This window comes from Chinchilla lanigera, unplaced genomic scaffold (assembly GCF_000276665.1).
Source record: "Chinchilla lanigera isolate Chin_1 unplaced genomic scaffold, ChiLan1.0 scaffold00046, whole genome shotgun sequence".
Lineage (NCBI taxonomy): Eukaryota > Metazoa > Chordata > Mammalia > Rodentia > Chinchillidae > Chinchilla > Chinchilla lanigera.
In genome coordinates this window covers 11,984,194-12,001,893 of record NW_004955447.1, presented here as the reverse complement: position 1 = coordinate 12,001,893, position 17,700 = coordinate 11,984,194, and the positions used below count along the sequence as shown (strand labels likewise).

The following is a 17,700-nucleotide window of genomic DNA, read 5'->3' as shown; positions in this document are numbered from 1 at the left end:
TGTTCCTGCAAGCTTTTCAATTCTACTTATTTTTAGCCTGGTTTTAGAGTTGGTTATTTGCTTCACTGTCTAAATTAGATACTTTCTTTCTTAGCCCACTGTTAATTCAGTGACATGTCATTCTAAGTCGATCTGTCAGTCTTATAGATTTGCATTCCACATTATTCACATTTTGCTTAGTTTCACACAAACCACTGTACACGTCTTTGACAGGAGAATATTTCTCTCAGTTGTGGAAATGTGTGCCATATACAGAAGAGCTTGTAAACAGCATCATTATTCCCATGGATTTCTCCTCAAATTTAAATTTGGAGGGGCTGGGGATTTAGCTCAGCGGCAAAGCACCTGCCTGGCAAGCGCAAGGTCGTGAGTTCGGTTCCCGGTACCGGAGAAAAACCAAAAAAAAAAAAAAATTTAAATTTGGGCTCCCCAATATAAATTTCCATGTTATAACTTCAAGGCAGATTATAATAAACCATATATAATATTTAAAATGGATTTTAAAATAGATATGTTATATATGATACATATAGATTTAAAAAAATTCTCTCAAACAACATTACTTAATTATTACAAGTTAGAAAAATGATTTTATATACTTTGAAGCATTTTCAAATTAAAGGGAAGAAAAGCTCTGAGGTAAAAAAAAAAAAAACACAGACATACCCTAACTTTAAATTTCCTACCACTCATATGATGGTGCCTGAAATAGACAAAGGGACAGCAGCACCCCAGATATTCAGGATTATTATTTTAACTGGTCATGCTCACTTCCAAAGGATATAGATAAAAAGTAGCAGAAAGTGTAAACTTTGTATACATGTATTGTCATTGAACATTTAACCCATGAAATATAGTGTATGTTCTACCCATTTGGTACAAATCTGGTCATTGTAAGATCAGAATAAAATTACTGCTGACCAAAGTAAACATTAGACATTTAAATTAGGTCAGTGGTTTGAAAAATTTTAACAGAAGTTCATATTTTTTTTAATTGTAAAAAAATGACAAAACTATCAGGTGTTTAAGGTAATTGCACTGAAGCTGCTTATTTTCAAACGTTCTGGACACCTTGGAGCCCTGGTTTTCGGTCTGCCAGTGTTAGCAGTTCTGCGGAGCATGGTGTGAAGAACTAAGGCTGCAGATCTGCTTTTAAACTTAGAGAAATACTAACATCTTTACACATGCCCACCCTATTCACTCCTACATCTTCTTTTTGTTAAAAAATAATCCCTGATAAGACAAATCAAATCACCATGTACCTTCTAACAGTGGGGTCCTCTCATTCTGTAGTCAAGAGAAAGGCATTTTCTACTGGGCATGCTGCTAAATTTTGTTGAGATGTGTGTGTTAATTGTGGGGGAGAAAATTCTGACATACAACTTACTAAAGATTTCACATTTATTTATCTGGGATTAGATTCAGTCAAAGTTAAATTACTGAAAGATCAAAGTCTTCAGCTCTGATAGTAACAACATCTGTGACTTCTTCATTCTTCATAGCAAAACTAAGGTGGGAAACCTGGGTGGAAATAATACTAACATTAACAAAATCTTGGACACCCAGAGTGGTAGTCACTTCAATATCTTCATTAAATTTTTCTCATCTGAACTTTTCAAGAACAAATCAAAAAAAAATTGAAAAAAATCCCACAGAGATAAAACAGAATAAAGTGTAAATTCATTCAATTAGTACACCCAATTATAGTTATTTTACTAAGCAAGCATTATTAGCACCATATCTACTCTGCTGGCACTTGGCTTGCAGCTATTTATATATGGAAGATTTTTCTCTCAGTTCTTCTTATTATAGATGATCAAAACCAATTTCCAGTTACGAGAGCCTTTGCTGTTGAAATAACAGAATACTGGAGATTGGGTAGTGTATGGAGAAGGTTCATTTTTGATCAAGGCTTTAAAAACAGAAAGTGCAAGATAATGGCACTGGTGTCTGCCTCACCTCTGGTGGCCAGAGCGACCATCAGAGAGTGCAGAGGGGCTGATGAAGCATCAGCACGTTGTGGGAAAAAGTGCAAGGAAAAGCGGCCGTGAGCAGAGCTCAGGGAGAGGCTTCCTCAATGGGCAATCACTTTTTTGAGACGTAATCCATCCTCAGGAGAACAAATCTAGTCCTGCATGAAAAATATTCAAATAACCTAATTGTTATAAAGGATCTGATTGCCTTTTATTTTGTTTTTTATTTATTTATTTATTTATTTATTTATTTATTTTTTGCAGGACCAGGGATCAAACTCACAACCTTGTGCTTGCCAGGCAGGTGCTTATGCCACTGAGCTAAATCCCCAGTCCCCCTGATTACCTTTTAAAACTGATTTACTTCTTAAAAGCCTCTGTCCCAGCACCTGTGTGTTAGCAACCAATTTCAACATGAGTTTTGGTGAGGACAAACTCTAGCACCCAGCAAGAAAACAGCATAACAAAAGTTTCTATGAATTTTCCTGCTTTATGTGACTATAATCTTGAACTTTTGTTGTTCACCAGAATATAGTGCCAACCTATTAATGGAAAATGCTAAGTTCACTCGAGAGAAAGTGATGAATTCACAGACATCATAGAAAGACACAGGCCTCACTGAAGGCAAGAGAAAAATAAACCCAGAGAAAACCAAGGGTCTGTGAATGTTTCAGAAGCCAATGGCCAAGGACATGCTTTTCTAGCCCCTCTAAGTTGTGAAACTGATGGGTGTACCTTGCATCTCTTTACATTTGTTGGGAGTGACTAAAGCTGGATATTGGTCATATGTGTGAGGGCGGGACAGAGCCAGAGTGCCTCAAGCAGTCAGGCTGTCTCAGTCTTGAGAAAAGCACCCTACCTGGACAATTTCAGTCATTAGTCCCTAGGCAACCTTGTGTCTTGTGATAATAACTTTACAAGAGTATAAATAAATGCCCCTAATGTTGTTTGGTCCCCTTGCAAACACAGTAAAGAGGACTCCACCTGACCCCCGCTTCTGTCTCTTGCCTTTTTTTCCTAAATCCCCTCACCACTTTCTCCCAGGGACCACCAAGAGACTACTGAGTCCTACAGACACTAAAAAGAGGCAAAGCTCTTGAGATTTTATTTCACTCTTCTTCCTCATTTATGAGGCAGCTTCACAGATTGTCAGCTTCAAATGAATACTAGTGTAAATGACAAAAATAATATGAAGAAAGGAGAAGAATATCCAGACTGGGGAAAAGATGGTACTTCTCTTGGCACTTCAGTTCCAGTACATTCCGTTTTGTTCAGACTATCCATAATGAATCATGACAGTGTGTGGGCTGAGGATCACCCCTTCTAGATACATGAACCATCAAGGTGATCTATCACACTATTTCTTTGTCTCCAAAAAAGGTGGGTATCTGTATGAAGAAGGATCCCCTCATAAAAACATGTGTGTTGACTAGGGAGCCATGGCTAGCTGCCGTAGGTGTATGTCATCCCATTCCTAAAGGCAGAAGTAGCAACAGTGGTAATGGTCCACTCAGAAACTGGCTCGATTAGACATCAAAGAAGTGTGTAAACTGTTGTCCTGTAGATAATTATAGATACAGGTAATCTCCCCATACTCTCAAATTCAGTCTCTTCTGTAACAGTGCCCCACAAACAGCTCCATGACAAGATCCTAACAGTGAACTGGTAGAAGAGGAAATGATGTGAGCCTTATGGCAAATTCGCTAATTGTAAGAACCTAGCACTAATATCTACTGTGTTACTGTCCCTATGCCAGTTGGCTGTGAAAACAGATATGAAGGGAAATACTTTGAAGAATAATCCTATTAGCAGAACATTCTGATTATTCACATCATATGCAGGGAACAGAAAGCTGAGATAGAGATAGCCTGTCATGCCTGGGAAATTAAGAATGGCCTGGCTGCAAGACTGACGCCTGGGAAATGGGCAAGTTATGTGAATGCGTCCATGGAAATGGGCATGTGATCCCTGTGATTCGCATACAATGCAATTCAGAGGTTATCCCACACAGGCAAGGCTCTCACACACCAGAGGCACAGGATTACTCAACCTGTGACTGCTACCAGCTTCTGTTTCCAGCGTACTGTAGAGTGATGATGAACCCACAGATAGAGTGGAAATGGTAGCAAGGATGAATCACTACTGTCAACAACAGCATGAACCTCTTCTCACTACAGCAGGACCAGACACTGACACTGTCATTCGGGTGGTAGACAGTGAGACTGAACTATCAGCCTATCATTTTGAGACTAGCCATCCACAGTGATAGGAGATTAAGAGTCCATGCTTTCTACCTATAAGCGTTATTGATCTTTAGTAGAATCATTCCACAACTTGAGCATTCGGGTGTAATCTATTATAACAAAACTCACACCATCTAACTCAACACTGTTAGATTCTATAAGAAACTGACTTTCACTGCTGTGAGCCATGCCCTGACTATACGGCTGAGTAAGTGTGCTCTCGAATGGTCCCTGACCAATGAAAGGACAGCATATAAATTGCTTACACACTTTTCCCTATGTGGATTATTTTGGGCCAGGAGATGCATTCATCCATTTGAAAGAGTCTGGAGTGACCCAGTAATCTTCTATGCTTTTCTGTAACTCTATAGTAAGCTTAGTGAGACACTAAGTTAAATTTTCCCATTTCTCTATCTCACTTGCTATCTTCCTTATTCTGAATTTTCTATAATTACTCACTCTAAGTAATTGTTACCACATATGCTTTCTGTCCTCCATTTTCTTAGAATCGTGGGCTTACTAAACATCTGGACATACATTCAGACGAGTAGGGAATTCCTGTTTTCCCAGGTGAGCAGCTGCTCCAGGGAAATGCAGAATGTAAAAACTCATACTTCTCCTTCCCAACATTCTGTCTACTGTTGAATCTAGCCTACCTAGCAAGACTTATTCTTTGCCTAAGGTGATTTGCTCTCAAAATGTTACCTTGCTGTGTTATACTTTCTTCCTTATCAGATCATGCTCAGTCTATTATTAATACATGCTTATGTCTGAATTCCAGTTCTTGATATGATCCTACGCTTCCAGTAGTGTGCACCTGGACCCCAACATAGATGAGACATATTTAGTGTCACAGGACATGGCTGCTAAGGGAAACCTGATAGTCTAACACCAAACACAACCCTCTCTAAATGTCTTAAGGTATATGTAAAAGTTTAGAGCATACATTTATGGAGTAAATTAAGTGGTTTCTATGGAAAAGGCTTGTCCTAGCACTTTCATTCTTAGTTCTTTCTAATAAGTCAAGATCTGAAAATTTTAACAGGAACGTTCATCTTAATTTCAACTTCGTTACCTCTTATCATCACAAAATTCACTTTGAAGTTTCCAAGAAATGAAAAGAAATGCAATGCTTTTAAAAAGATTATGACATGAGATTAGATGATCCTTCTGCTCCTAATGATTCCAGGACAGGGAAAGTTTTGTTTCATCACTCCAGGACTCACCAGGCCAGACTGTCTCACTCTCAGTGAAGAAGCCCAGGGCTGATTGCTTTAAAATGTAGATGCCATAAGTACCTTGAATCTTTTGGAACTCAACCCTGCCTCTTTATTTGCCATCAAGATTTTTTTTTTTGTTTTGTCGCACTGGGAATCGAACTCAAGATCTTGCGCTTGCCAGGCAGACGCTTATGCTGCTGAGCTATATACCTGGTTTCACCAAGTTTTTAAAAGTACCATTGTAGTTATCGAATATATAAGTTCTCATTCAAACAAAAATACATATTTGTCAAAGGATTAAGCTGAGTACGTTTTTAGCTGGTGAAAAATGCTTTTAATTACATATATGTGTAAAACATACAAATATATGTTATGTTATAATTTGCATCTGCAGTCCCTGCAAAGTCTGTGTGCTCCAAGATGGGGCTTTTGGAATATGACTGGATCATGGGTGTGTGGCCCTGGATGATAGGTATCACACGGGATTAGTCCAGTGATGATATTGGGAGGTGAAGGCTGGTAGGAAGAGGGGGTCACTGTGGGCATGCCCTGGTGGGTATATACCCCTCAACTTCCCCTGATCCCCTGCCCTGCTTTCTGCCTGCCATGCCATGAGCTGTTTCTCCTCTGTAATGCCCCTCTGCCATGTTGCCCTGCCTCAAAACCAGCTAACTGTGGACTGAAACTTCTACAAACTGTGACCCAAAATAAACTACTTCTCTTTGAAGTTGTGGGTGATGGATATTTTGTTCCAGCAATAAGAACACAACTAAGACATAGTATGAGTCATTGTCATGATTTGTGTTTAGATGTACCTTCCAAAGCCACATGTAGTCATGGGGAGGGCTTCTAGAGTTTATGGTTGACTCATGGTCTAATGCTGGGATTATGGGTGTGAGCATTACACCTATCCTGGGGCAGGTAGCTTGTATATGGTATAAGGGAGGGAAAAAGACTGCTTGGTGCCACTCCTCCCATTTTGCTCTTGATGCTTTTGCTGTTTTCCTACTGCCCTGAACTATTGCCCTCTGCCATGTGCCACCTGCCTTGGAGCCAGCCACTCCACAAATTGTAAGCTAAATAAGCCTTTCCTTCCTTAATTTTGGGGATCAGGTATTTTGTCTAAGCAATGAGAGAAAAGTTACCAAGACAGTTATGCATTTAAGTAAATACTTAAATATACACATAAATCTATAGGTAAGTACAGGTGAGGCCAGTATACATGGTTACATGTGTGTGTAGGGAATGAGGCAGTAAGCACCAGTACCTAGAATGTCAGCAGGGCAACAGATTCTAAGAATGTTTTCACAATTCCTGTAACACATACAACATACATAGGTAGACTTGCATAAATAAGCTTATAAATACTTAGGATATTTACCCTGTCTTTGCAATCTGAACAATAACTCTAGTTCTCAGAAAAAATAATTAGCAAGATAAATTCTTAACAAATAACGATAACGTGACCTCTCTTTTGTTTCTGGATGTTTTAACTTTCAACTTGCTAAGTTAATATGTGAACAAAAGAAATCAATGATTATAAAAGACAAATAGTAATCAGTGTAAATCAGTACTGAAACAGAAGCTTTACCCAAAATCAAATCTTATATATTTCCTAGGGCCTAATATAGTATGTAGCTGACTTCCCAATGTCTCGTTTCTTATAGTGAGTACTGAAACAATTGTGTTATCAAGTAGAATCAACTGTATACATATAAACTCATATCTTTTTGAATGCCTGCCTTTCATTTTATTAAAAATGCAAAGAGATACCTTTTTTTGAGACAGGGCCTCACTGTGTATAGTTTAGGAAGGCCTCAAACTCATAGTGATCCTCCTGCCTCCACTTCTTGAGTGCTGGGATTACAGACATGTGCCACCACATCTGCCTGCCGGAACTTATCTTGACAAAGCAATAGTAGCTGCCATAGTGTGACTTTAGATTTGGGGTTTAATTTCCTACAATTTCAGTGTGTGCACTATCTTTCTTTGGCACACTCCACAGACCAGACCCAAAATATTTACAGATTAAGCAATAATAATGAAAAAGAAGGTATTTTAGCAAGTCTGTCAAGTGTCTACTTAAATAAAATATGGCTCCTCGTGGTACTGTGCACCCATAAGCTGTGGCTATATGCAAAAATGCAAGCTGTCTCCCATCGTGATCAATGGAATAGCACAGTACTGCCAAATTTGAGTACAGTTAAGACATACAACCGAGTAAATGAGAGTGGCTGAGTAAAGAATTCTGTAACAGATCAGCCTATTAGCTTTACACAATTTGCATATTCATCAAATCTCCTCCTGATGGGTGTGGGGTAGCCAAGCCAATGGGTGCACTAGCCGTACCTCTGGTTCGTATTTAAGGTGTACTTGGAATAAAAAATTTCACTCTTAGCTTTCACAGCTTCATGGCATTTGCTCTCAGTAGAGAGGCATTGTACTTTTTTCTTTCCAAAATCTGCAAGATAGAGTCTCTGGATCGAGACTCCAGAACATGTGATAAGATACAATATTATATCAATAAATGGTAATATCCTCTATAGCTGTCCAAAAGAAAGATGAGTAGAGCACCAGGACAGAAAGTCAACCTTGATATTATGATATTATGAACACTTTCCCCTATTCTATGCTTGTGTGATAGCAATTTTGATATTCTTACCATCTTTTTGTGCTGAATAATTCCATAATAAGCGAGTTTCAGAACACTCATGTAGTCTCTCATTGGTGTCACAATAACAAGGCAAAGTGGTAGAAGAAGTTGGATCTTGGATTAAGTCCCCAATATTTCAAAAGTTCCCCTCAACTGAGACTCTTGTTGGTTGCAGGTATTTTTAGTGTAGCAATTATTAGTTCTGTGAAAGGGAATAAATTTTCCTTTATTCTTCAAATGAACTCATACATAGAAAACACATCTGCAAGGCTCAAGGAAAAGGGAATAGGTCTGACCCCAAGAATAAATCATATCTCTAAATTCAGATGTTCATGCATAGAATAGAGATACCTGAGGGATCTGTTATCAGATGCAGCTTCCCTGTGTGGTAGAGCCACATGATCTTTGCAACAGTAAAACAGGGACAGGCTGTGCCAACTATACTTTGAATGCTGCTTAAATTGGATATGAAGGAAAATATATACTTGCAAAAATTCCTATAGATGGGTAATAAAGACTTAACTACTTTTTAGACTTATTTTAAATATAAAATATATTTAAAATATTACATAAAAAATATTGTCTTCAAATAGTGAAAATTTAAAATAATAAAATAGCTACCATTTGCAGATGATTTACTAAGTACTCTTAGTGAGCTTTGTACATATTATCTGTATTTCTAACAGCAACCTTTCAAAGTAAACATAGGTCAAATTTTGTGAAAGGTGATATACAGCTCCAAAACCATGTAAATCCTTTACGCATATTCATAGCTTGTAAGTTGGAAAGTCAAGACCTAAACCCACAGGTTTCTAACTCTACATTTTATGTGTGCTATAAATCCATTCTTACCTAATTTTGGTGTAACACTTATATTTCCATGCATTAAAACAATATTTTATAATTCAGCTGTATTTCACATTACATGCTGAAGATTTTTTAAAGCTTGGTTACTATAATTTTTCTTTCAGAAGGAAGGAAAAGAGCAATTGTGAACTTCCACATGGGAAAATAAGTGAAGATTTTCATAAAATGATTACTTCATGTTTAAAAAAGTAAAAGAAGTATTCATCTGAAGTACCTTTGACTGGGAATATGTTCTTTTGAGTAAATGATCAGAGATGACAAATTTGTACCACAGACATATTTTAAATTCTAATATTTGTTAAATTACTTTCTTAAGTAAGGTTGAACAGCTGAGATAGTAATAATTAGTCACCAATTTGTCTGATTGGGTAATCAGTGGATATAATACAATGAAAAAGAATCTGCTGAATTCATATTGAGCAAAAGAAGTAAAAGCAGTCTTTGTTTTATAGATGTCAATGGAGAAAAAGAAATCTACAGCCAGCTAGGCATATCTTTCTCCAGTCCTCTGCTTTATATCTTTTGCACATTTTGTCAGAGATCTAAGTGTGATCCAACATTCCTATATTCCCTGAGGGATATAGCCAAAGCCTCTTCCTCAGTCACAGAGAGGATATGGGGGTCGTACATCTTGCGCTGTAGCCAGGAATAAAAATGAAATGTAATTGTGAAATATTTATATTTGTCTTTGCCTAGGTTACTTTTCCCTAATTGCTGAGACAAGATGCCAGACTCCTAAAGTTAAAGAAGCAAAGGTTTATTTCACTCAGAGTTCATGGATGTTTCAGTCCATAATCAGCTGGCTCCAAGGAAGGGTAGCCTGGTGAGGGGCGACAGCTCATGTCAGTGGAAAACAGCAAAAGTAGCAAGAACAAGAAAGGGAAGAGCAAGCCTCTTTCCCTTGCTTATATTTTGTGCAGGCTTCCTGCCCTCGGGTGGGTGTAGCACTCACACCATTGCCCTGTCCTCCTCTTTTACAGACTTAGGATGTTTACAAAGTGAGGACCCTGGTCCCCTGATGAGTCACTTAGTTAAACTTCTAAACTTCTCAAATTGACAAACAGCATCCTAACACAGTACCAGTATGTCCAAAACACCCTAGGATGTAGACCTGCTGGGTTACTTAATTAAGCTTCTAGACTTCTCAAGTTGACACAATGAATGAACAATGCAGTATTGCTCAGCTATAAAGGAAGATAAACTCCAGGGTTTTATAGGTATGTGGGTGCAACTAGAGACCATACTCATAAGTGAAATAAATGCATGTGTAAACACCATATTGTCTTCCTAGTGCAAGAAACTGAAAGAGTAAATAAGATCCATAGGGTACAACACATATTGTGAAAGGGAAAGAAACTGCTCAAAAAGAAAGAACAGGGTTGAAGGAAAGGAGAAAAGAAGGAAGGGAAATATATATATATTATAAGTATATATATATTATTATAAATATATGTGCATATACACAAGGCAGCTAAGATAACTGTACTAGTAATTTCCATTAGTTCATTGAAAAGAACAGTTAGTGCTTATATAGTTTGATCAATTTTACATGCTTATGTCTGGTAATCTGAGCAACTATTTTGAAGATAACAATATGCAATATAATAACCATTGGTAATTTCCTAGCATCTTGTTTTGAAATTCAGCATCATTTTTGTTTCTTTATTCTCTTTAAAATAAAAAACCATAGCAGTCTCCTATATACAACCACTAAATCTTTCTTTTTGAAGAGCCATCTTTTATCATTCAGTTTGCAGATACACTGCCTTAAGCTCAGAAGACTGTCTACCAGCTGCTTAAATTAAATCAAACGCTAGTCTGTGATACATGGTAAATGTATCATTTGGTGATCCACTACTTTATATATAATGTCCTTTCGGTCAAAATAAGGATTCTATTGGCTCCATACAATCAATGATTTATTTATATACTTACTTCAACTAAATATCTAATTTCTGTTGTCATTTAACTTATAGCCACAATTAGTTTTTCTTTTTATGGAGATCTTTAGGTAAGACATTTATCATCTTCCAAATATCAGATTACAATGGGGTATGGAAATATATGGTGGATATTAAAAAATTACTACTGTAAATGACACATTGCCATTAATTCTGCTCCAAATATCCCCCCCTTACTTCAATTACATTTATCCTAATGTTCTTGGCACTTTCTGAAGCAGCTCTGGAAGTCTTCTTTCAAAAGTGAATTTTCTGTGTATGATAAAAAATCCTGTGAATGTTGCTGCGATGTACTGTCCATTGAAAGGCAGGCTTGTGAAGACGTTGCAGTGTGTCCTCGGCTGTCTCATTCACCTTATTTGCCAGATCTGGGACCATGCAACTTCTGTCTGTTCCCCAGAGTCAAAGCACCATGAAAAGTGAGCATTTTGAGTGGATTCAGGACATCAACGAAGCCACAGTGCTGTAACTAATGACACTCAGGAAGGAAGTGGTAAAAATCATGGGATAAGTGTATCTGAAGTGACAGAGTACTTTGAAGGGTGTTAATGGCAGGGTGTTGCTCACTGTAACAATTTTTAAGTTAAATGCACACTACATTTTTCAATTACTGTTTATCTTAGAGAGATTCATAGAAGAAAAAGTACTGCTGATGTACAGATAATTTTGAAGTGTTTAAAAGAGAGTACAATAAGGAGGAAAGGTATTTCATGCCCTTTGTGGCCAGTCTTGCACATATAACTTCATACATATGTACACTTTCTATCACACTTTCCTTGCATTTGGCATTAATTAGATCACAGATATACATGTTTGATGAAGAAAATATAATACAAAACAATATTATACCCTATCTTGTCAAGCTACAAAGATATTAGTCCATGAGGACTGCTTCCTTAAAAATTTTGTGTGAGATTTTTTGTTGTTGTTGTTTATTTCCGGTACTGGGAATCAAACTTATGACCTTGCACTTGCCAGGCAGGCGCTGTGTGTGAGATATTTTTGATTAGCTTTATATACTCATTTCTTTACCTATGTCAATATTGAGCAACAAAAATCTTACAAGTCATAATATTCAGGTAGAAATCATGTTTTTTCTCAGATGTTTCTAGCCAAAGAACTTCTGATGTAGATTTATGTAATTATTTTTATTCTTATCTATGCAAATATATTTTTGGTCATAGCCAAAGTGGAATTCATTTGGGCTTTGCTTTTTTTTGTTGATTGCATATTGCGAAGTACTTCAAATGATGTTTCTTCCCAAGTCTATAGGGCACTTAGTGTCAATATTCATATACAGTGGGATTCCATAATTTCGTATACTGTTTATTGGTAATTGCTTAACCCAAATTATTTTGAAACAGTTAAAGGGCTCAGAAAGCAATTTATATACCGCCAAGTAATTCTGAGCATTTAAACATTAAAAGGTGCATAAAAGCATTTAATATTTCCTCCTTAAAATTTATTTTAATGTGTAACTATTTGTTTATATTTATTATGCATTATAATACAGGACAAATACATGCAGCAGAAGCAAGTAAATTCAACTAATTGTATAAGTGTAGTTGTTTTCAGATGCAAAGCAAGAACAAGCTGTGTCACTGAAGGGGTCCTGGGGAGTTGATTCACTATTTTGTGTGTGGGAACTAGATGAATATAATATCAACATAATACATATCAAAATCCAACATTGGTTAAATAACAAATCAACGAAAACTCACATAATGTTAACTGATATCAAAACATCATCACATAATCTATTTCCTACTTTCCAATCCAATTCAGAGACCATGTGTAATGTATGACACCAATTATGTATCTGTATTTGAATCTACACATGGCAACATTTTATATTTATGAAAGAATTTCCTGAGCTGCATTGCTTATTAGTAAATTCCTGTATCTGAAGAAATTAGACTTCTCAGTTTTTTGTAATGCTCATGTCCATGTGCAGGAGCAAATCTGGAAGGATGCTACAGAGCAGATGGTAAGGGATGGTATTGGTCAGGGTGTCATGCTTGCAATGCCTGGTGGCATTCCCCACAAATCAAGATTTCAAGATTACATGTCACTCCTGATACTCTGAGACCTTATGGTAGTCAAAGTTCCATGAAATTTAAAAGAAGTCATCCATGTAATGACAATATCCTGGCGTTATTAATATTATACATTTTAGGATGATATTTTCCACTCAAGCATTGTGAACTGGAGTCTACCTGGTGCTGCTGTGACCTCCACCAGGGATGTCTGAAAAGTTATGTCTGTGCTTCTGGGATTGTTCACTTGTTTATCTTTCCCATAAGATAGAATAAGACAGTGGATCCTGCTAGCATTTGCTCCATCACAAATCTCCTAAGAGTCGAGGCTTACAGTTGGATGATAAAAGGAGCAAGAATATGAATTTCTTGAAGCTGCAGCAGTAAAAGAAAGCATTTGCTTCAGGCTGGTGTTTTCTGTCTTTGTTGAGAGGTCAGCAAAACCTTTCCCACAATGATCAATGGAATGACTATTAGTTATACTTTGTCTAGAACATTCTTAGGAGTTCAGGTCTATCCTATTCTCTAGACATAATTTTTAATAGCCTTTCTTTCACTCTCACATCTATATTGGGTGACAAATTACATACTCTACTGAAAAGACTATCTTGAATTTGTCATTTCCCTACCCAAAGGCTGCTGCTTCCCTGTGTATGGGGATTGCATTCAATGCTATCATCTCATGGGTACTCTAGACATTTAAGGACTGGATCATAGCTTTAGGAGCTTCCTTTATGTGGAGGAATCTGGTTTTAACACACCAGTCACATGATAAGCTTGACCATTCAAGTGGGATCAAAATCCTAGATTTTTTTCTTAGCAGCTACTATGCTTATTCTGTAGATTTCACTTTATAGCCAAGTATATAATCCATTGATAACTCTCACTTTGTCATTTTTCTGTAGTTTTATAAAAGGAAGGAGGTTACAGTTAGTTGCTGTTTTGTTTTGTTTTGTTTTGTTTTGAGGCAAGGCCTCTCTATGTAATTCAGGCTGGCCTTGAACACTATGTAGGCCAGGCTGACTTCAAACTTGCAGCAATCCTCCTGCCTTGGCCTCCGTATTGCAAGCATGTGCCATCATACCAGGTTTAGGGTTAGTTCTTCATACAATGTTATCTTATACTATGCTCAATAAATACCTGTTTGGTGAAGAAAATTAATATGCATGACTTTGAGGCATTAGTTTCTGTAGTTATAAGAAGTAAATCTGATAATGTATAAGATTTTGCACTCAATAACTGTAAAATTTTCTTATATCTTTTTTAATTTTTTTAACAGCAGAATATTTTTGTTGAGGGAAAGAAAGCTTCTGTCTGAGAGAGGGACCGATGGGGATCCAAGTGGATTGTCTAGTGCTTATATCGTCTTAAAGCAATTCCAAGCAATGTTTAATGTGTTTCATTTTCAGAAAAAACATTTGTTTGGCCTTTGTGATGAAATTCACTTTGCTACATTTATTTCATATTTTATATCATTGTACATTCTATCTTACATAAAGTATTTCAATATTTAAAAATTTTAATTTAAGTGCTTTAAAATATGCATGTTGTAGATCACTCTGTGCTTTAGAGAAAGATGAATATATACCTTGGAGGTCATTATGACATTTCCAAGTTTATAACTGAAAGTTATCCAAATGATATATGGTACTAAAATATTGCCCTTAGACAAATTTTCTGTCTTACAATTAACTCATATCTAAAAGGTAAGTCAGGAATTCAGATAAGCATACAATTTTTCCCCCAACACTGGTAAAGCCCAAGGTGTTTTAGATGTATAATTTATAATGTAGTTTTTAATATCCAAGGAAATAGGTTAGTATATTAATAGATTTTGGATTCATTTTTATCCTGATCTCTAATATGGCTTAAATCTTCTGAAGATCTGTACAGGAAAAATACGTGGGTATAATGACTAATCGGGGAATGTTCAAGAGTACAAATTTTTTGACTGGAAAATGCTATTGTAAACAAATTAAAAGGCAAATAAACTAGAAAAATGCTGTCTGAGAAAGTACAACTTTATCATGGGTCATGGAGTCAGGCATGAGTTCCTAGGCTCTTGTGTACGGCAAAAAAAGAATTGGATTTGGCATAAAATGTCAAGGATACAGTGGCAAAGTTTCTTAAAAGAAAAGCACTCCTCAAGTGGGCGGGCTCACACTGGTGAAAGAGAGATGGCACCGATGCTCCACCTGCCCTAAGATTCCTCCAGGGGGGTCCTTGAGAGCATGCGGATAGCGTCGTTGACGGGGTGCTGAGTTGCGTCCTCTGCATTTATTTTGTACGTGCTTTCCCACACTTCCTCTGTTCCTCTGGAATTCTAAGTATTCCAGTTCCTCTGGAATTCTAAGTATCAGGAGCAAGCCATACTCGTGAACTTTCCATGAGCTTCAGGGGAAGAAAGTTTACTCTAGGTCATGCACACAGCTTTAGTTCGTCTGTGTCTTTGGAAATTTCAGATTTTCCAGGGTAGACTTGGGGTCTTCTTTTTCCTCATCCGACCAGCTTGTGGTAAGCTCTGGGGCTCAGCCTGGGTTCAGGGCAGTGGAGGGGAGTGGCTCATCTGAGTAAAGGGGAGCTATCTCATACAGTTGTGCTATCTACGTTACAACAAATTCAAGTTTCCTGCATTCCGATATGAGCACATCCCATTCTGTTAGCTGAAGTTTAGAGTGAAACCCTACCTCTGGGAGTTCCAAGAGAACAAGTGTGGCCACCAGTCCCAGCACATCAGTGAAAGAAATAAGCAGTGGTGAAAGAAGTAAAAAGCTTTACTGTGCATGGCAATATCTGGTAGGAGGGACAAATAGGTTCAAGAGCTGTCATGGAGGGGCTGATAGACATTTTAAAGTTTTGTGCAAAGAAGGAACTGCAAGAGATAGTTTAGCCATTGAGTTTATAAATAAATAGCTAAGAAAGGACAGAGCTTAAGGTGGAGTAGGGTTGATCAGCCTTAGCAGTACTGATCCCTATACATGCTGTTTTTTCCTATAGGTCATATGAGAACATGGACAATCCATACCCAAATGCCATAGGCTAATCCCGCTTCAACTTTTATGGCCAGAGACCTGGCTCCTAGTTATAAAGTACCCTCGAAACAGCAAACTATGGCAGCCCTTTTTGGATTTTCTTCCTGATTATTGGATGCTTTCTTTCTGTTTTCTTACACTTCAAATAAACATTCCTCTCACCTGCTTCCTTTGTGTATAATTTCATCTTTGACTTCATGAGACACCAACCCACTTTGGACAGTAACCAAAGGAAGGCAAGGGTTGAGGGATTGCTCCTTGGGAAAGATAGATAATTCTGGTCAAACTGTGGTCTAGTTGATTAGTACCTCATAACTGATCTTGTGATATTCTGGGAGGGCCATAAATGTTTGAGGGTATAATTCAAGTCCCTTTGTCAGAATGCAGCTCATTCTTTGAGGGGGGAGTATTGGTTCTAATCACTGGGTAATTGCTGACACTTAGGCAACAGTCTCTTAATGGGGTGCCCTGTTCTGTGAGGCTCCCCGGAGCTTGAGGGAAGTTTCAGTGCCCCGTCATAAGGATACTCACTGAGGCAGGTGGGGTGGCTAAAGCCTATGTCCAGGCACTCAATCAGGCAGAGTCAGAAGCATTCAAAGAAAGTGCTCAGCCTTAGTGATTTAGTGAAGTCAAGTCTATTTAAAATATTTAACCTTAAAAAAGAACTATAAATAACGTGATGAAGCTTGGTGAGAAGACCCTGTGTTCACTACCTTGTACTTGAAAAACCAAAACATGAACAACAAGTCACAGACAAACAAAACAAAAAACTCATTCCTGGAATCTAATAAGAGAATGACTCAGAAAGAAAAATTGTTAGAAAGGCGAATGGATTGAGAGACCAGAGACAGCTAAAGCAGAGTTAGCTGGGGCAGTGACTGTTCCTCCTTCAATATGAACAGGAAAGGGTCATAAAATAAAGCAAACAAATAAAAGATACCCTGTAGAAAAGTAGGTATATTACATGAACAGATAACCTAAAAAATGTTTAGTAAGTAGAGGAACAGATGGTTAATTCTGTGCATAAGTAAAGGAATGCAGATGAAAAGAGCAATAGGAAATCATTTTCGTCAAAACAGTTTTAAACATATGAATATATTTCTGATAAATAATGCTGATTAAGGTATCAGGAAAAGTGAGTAATTGAATATATTCTGATACTTCCAAAGATAATGTAAGTTTGTGCAGATTTTATGCAATGATTCTCAATGATTTAAGGTTTGAAGCAGCCATTTTGTCACTGGACAGGGTCCTAGGAGATTCCTAAACCCATTCTACTCATAGAATTAATTTGCAGGTTCACTGACTCCCATCTCTGAAAACAAATTTTTAGGATGCATCAGTAAGAAGTACAAAGGGATTTATTAGAAAGAAATATAAAAGTTCTGCACTCAGTTTGGAGACGGGAATGTTTATGTGTTTCTGGCGGTAAGTTCTGCGGCACTTGTGAAACTGTAGGAAGTTCTTCCTTGGGTTACTAAAACAGTGGCCCACAGATAGGAAGATAGTGAACCACTCATAGGGAAGAACCAAAATGACAAGTGGGAAGAGTGGTCTAGTCACCGGTGAAGAAATCCATTTGCAAGTAAAATATTGAATGACAAACCATTTTCCAGGGGAAAGGGAATTTCCCAGGCTGATTGTGTTCTGGGAGAAAAAAGAAAAAAAAAGGGGCTGGGGATTTAGCTCAGTGGCAAAGCGCCTGCCTGGCAAGC

At 37.4% G+C, this 17,700-nt stretch overlaps 1 long non-coding RNA gene across 2 annotated transcripts in view; it reads left to right on the top strand.

Annotated features, from left to right (window-relative positions):
• The window catches only part of LOC102022239, a 38,859-nt gene extending 22,717 nt beyond the window's left edge, over positions 1 to 16,142 (top strand). For both annotated transcript variants that reach the window (XR_262422.1, XR_262423.1), the window contains one exon: positions 15,951 to 16,142. This is a non-coding gene — a long non-coding RNA (uncharacterized LOC102022239). The remainder of the gene's footprint in view (positions 1 to 15,950) is intronic.
• Positions 16,143 to 17,700: the final 1,558 nt, after the last annotated feature.